Source organism: Phaethon aethereus, assembly GCF_964289735.1.
Source record: "Phaethon aethereus genome assembly, chromosome: 3".
Classification (NCBI taxonomy): domain Eukaryota; kingdom Metazoa; phylum Chordata; class Aves; order Phaethontiformes; family Phaethontidae; genus Phaethon; species Phaethon aethereus.
Genome location: NC_138576.1, coordinates 40,871,822 through 40,876,178, shown reverse-complemented (window position 1 = coordinate 40,876,178; position 4,357 = coordinate 40,871,822).

Here is a 4,357-nt window from a genome sequence, read left to right as displayed (position 1 = left end):
TCTCTTACGCAGATCATGATAACCTGTAGAGTAGAGTAGAGTACAATCATTTGTGCTATGTTTTTAATTTTCTAAAGCACCTTGATGACAGTGAGTGTTCAGTGGTGAAGCATCCTCTATTGAACCACCCTTAAAGACAAAACAAAAACAAAAGAACCTTGCCAAGTCCAACTCCATATAGGTAAAAGATAAAATTATAACTTACTTTGGACTTGGCACAAAGAGCTTCCCTTAACCCCCTGCCCAAAGGGATACTGCAGTTATACTACATACCCATAGGCACCACAATGAAAATTGAAGCTTATACCTAATTAAGGTTTTATACACACCAGTTCCCCCAGTAAATGCAAATTTTAACAAAATTAGACATGTCATATGTTGAAAATGCTCATGGCAAACAATCATTTTGCATTCCTGCAAATAAAATTGTTTTATACTGTAAGCTGGAGGCGAGTGTAACTTATTTTTGTAATAAAGTTTTTATTTTTTTTATGTGTCATTAATATAAATGTGTGTTAGTACAGAGACCTTCTGGTTAAAAACTTAGAATCGCACACATTTCAGTATGTTTACTTGTATTTACATAATTTTTAGAATAGTGGTTGCCAATAGCCTGTATGTTTCACATTAATTGATTTTTTTTTGTTATCTTAATAAACCATTTTAGTATGTTGTATGTCAATTACTGGGATAGCTGGGACATGAAGTGTAATTTAAAATTGTCAAGTATTCATTGGAATATGTAAATGTGCCTTGCCAGTTTTGAACTTTTAAGACAAAGTGAGTGATGGTGAAATGAGTAGTCAATGCATAAGAGACATTTGCTACCACAGTTTCAGATACTGCCCTTGCTAAAGAAAAGTAACTTTTTCCTCAAATTTGAGCATAAAAGTATACAGTTGCGTTAGCTTCTGAATTTGCAAATCTAGTGTTAGAATATTAGACTTATGGAAAGTGGGTTTGCTAATTGTAGCCTTAAGTATAATTTTGAATAATTTTGAATTTCAATGTAATCCTTGGTGCTGGCATTCCCAGTGCCAAGGAGTTTAAATGCTCCCTTCAAAGAGGTTGCCATGCCTACTGGCACTTTTACTGTCATATGGTTTTATAAGGAACACTGTCAAGATGTGGAAACCAATCTTGAACTTGCTATAAAACGAAAACACTGGGGGCTGTAGGAGATGGGAGGTCCCCAGATTTCTTCATCTTGAAATCTCTCCATTGCTGAAAAACTTAAAACGCTTGTGGGATCACAAGTGCTAGTGACTAGTTCTTAGTCTGGAAATGTGTTGGGGGAGGGGGGAAATATATTTATGCAATTATAACAGTTGATGGAAGTGCATAAGAACATTGCTATTAAGGCACTGCATATGCTGAAATTGTGGGTCATATCCTTAATTTCAGCTCTGATAAAAGCATGGGGGACTATTGCTTAAAAAAAAGGCAAAATTGACAGGAAAGTGTTTTTAATGGCATGCAAGCAATGGTGAGTGAGCAAAATACCAAGATCTTGACAGTGTTCCCTCTAATTATGAACTCAAGCCATTATAACTTTTAAAATTAAATATTATTTGCACTGTTCTGATATTGGTGCAGTTTTTTAGCAAAATGATCAGAAAACTGAACTGCATGTGGTGATTAATATTGTGGAAAAAAACTAAAATCAAAAATGTTATTTTCAAAGCTTTAAATTTGATTGTGTAAAGAAAAAACAATTCATTAATAAGTCTGGAAATACTGGTGAGAATGGGCAAGTGCATATATATACAACATCAGTTTGGTTGCACTTGGGTGTTGGTAAACTTGAAATGTTCTACAGCAATAATGCATCTCTTACGGGGTGCTTTGGTGACAAGTGGACATAGAACACACAGTTCTTTTTGGCATGTTGAAGGCAAGTGTTGACTTAATGTATTGTGCTGCCTCTGTTTGTTCTAATAGGAGGCTTTCTTTACTGAAACACCTACAATGGTTTGAGTATAAGCTAGTATAGTTCCACATTGGTTTATCATGTGTTCCTAAATTTGAAGCCTAGTTGAATTCAGTAAGAAATTGGAAACTGCTGCTGCTTAACACTTCGGGTTTATAAACACTCCAATACACAGCTCTTTAAATTATGCTCTTGTTTTAATATTCATTTTTGTTTGAAGGATTTCATATAGGACATAAAACTGTACTTATAAAAATTTTGGTTTTAGGGGTGGGGGCTTTTTGTTTGTTTTGGTTGGGGGGATGTTTTAGTTTTTAAAGAGGAGATTTGTTATGACCCTTATGAACTTAATTTTGTGTGTTTTTAGTGTTTGGAGGAAGGCTGTTATTACAGATACTAAGACCAGTTTCTGAATTTCTGCATTGTACAACTCTTACCCAAGTACTGTCTTAAAATCTAAAATAAGGAGTAATTCTGTTCTTGTTGGGAGTAAGCGGTATGACATAGTCTAAAATAAACTTAGCCTCCTCTGAAGGTAGGATTCCCAAGTTAATATTTCAGGATAGTAATGTTATATATGGCTGCAACTTCTTCCCTTGTGTCTTTGATAATTCTTCAGAGCCTTAACTTCTCTGTTCAGCCGTGCAGTTATTTGGATGCTTCCATACATGAGTGAGGGGAGGCTTTATGGGTTTTCTGAAAAACTGAACAACAACATGGGCATAAACACATGTAACATTTTCTGCAAAGAGTGTGTTGAAATTTATATGTTCCACAAAATTAAGGCTGTTATTCCCTCCCTTGGGTTACTGAAAGCTTAGTGGAAAATGTTAATTGTTTAAAATGGAGTAGCAAGTTTTGGAAGTAGGCAATAAGGCAATAAACTTTATAACATAGTGTTCTAAGAATTGGAATTGGTAAAGTTGGAGCTTGAGCTTGTGTTCATAGCCTGAAGCTTATGAATCCCAACTTAAAAGTCTGTCTTTGCTGAGTGTCTTACTGAACTAACTCCAGCAACAGCACTTGACATCTCTTGGCTGGGGCTAGCTAGTTGCATTAGTTGGGCAGAGGAAACACCAGAGGTGTTGTACTTTGTCATTTGCTCTGTCAAATAAAAACGGTATGTGGCAACAGGAGAAGGAAGTCGAGGTGGAGATTCTTTTGATCCTTAATATGCGTAGTGGGGGGAGAAGGAATAAATTATTGTTACTTTACAGCCATCTAGTGAAGATAAACGTAAAGCTTCCTAGCAGCTCTCATCTTAAGCTTTTTTTCTGGGAGACCAACTTTCACGTAGTTATCTGGTCAACACTTTGTCAAGTGTTTAATTATACTTGTGTTATAAAATCCACAGGATGAGAGTGTGACTTTTGGTGCTCTTTTGCTTTGATTGTTACAATAGATAGATATGTTGAAAAGTGCCACTAGGACTAGTTTGTTAGTTTACTTGGAATTTGGACAGAGGGGTGATTGTGTCATGTAGTGATACCTTTTTCTTGCCAATATATAACTGGTTACTAATTTTTTCCACAAACATATATGTTTTTAAATGGTGGGCTCTTGAGTGGATGTTGCACAGCTGAGCTCTTCTGGAAACATTGGGTTGCCCTGATAATTTAAAGCTATTTTCATGAAAGCTTCTTTAGGTGGTCAGACTTTCAGGTACATGGTAAGAGCTTTTATTAAATAAAAGCATCTGTGACAGTCTGTCTAAACACAGTCACCATATGTAGGTAATAGGTAATGAAATATGGCTTGAATATTTAAAAGCTTGAATCGCACGATACATTTCAGTTCAAGAGTTGTTTAATTTCTGAATGTTCATTAAATGTTAGTGTCTACTCCAAAGCCGACAGTCATTTAGGTAAAACTATCAGTGTCAGAAATCTGACATTTGGCTGATTAATGGTGACAGTTCAGTATCTCTGTTTGCAGTTAGTGTGACAATAGTTTTACTTGTTTTGGTCTCTAATGTGTAGAAAAGACATTGAATCTTACCACTTATTTTCTTTGCACTAAGGAAGTTACGAAATGCAATTCTTAGTTCTGCTACACAGCCAGTAGAATAGCCTATGCCATTTGACTGCACAGAAGATAATGGTAAGTAAAAATGACATTCTGGTACATAAATGACTTGCAGTACCTAAAATCCAACTTCAGTAGACTGACGACTCATCTGCAGTTATTAGGAAGGTTGTAGGTTTTAACTTTTCAATTTTGGTGTGTCCACTTCAGTGCCAAGTAAATGTTCAATGTAAATCTGTTAAGTGTAATCTGATACTGTTTAAATACTTCAATCTGAACATTTCCAAAATGCTTCATAGATCATTCAGTATGTATTTTTAAACTGATGGGTTAGCAATCATAGTAGTTTAAGGGATTTTCCACGAACACAGTCACTGAACGCCAGAACAGAATATATTGGCT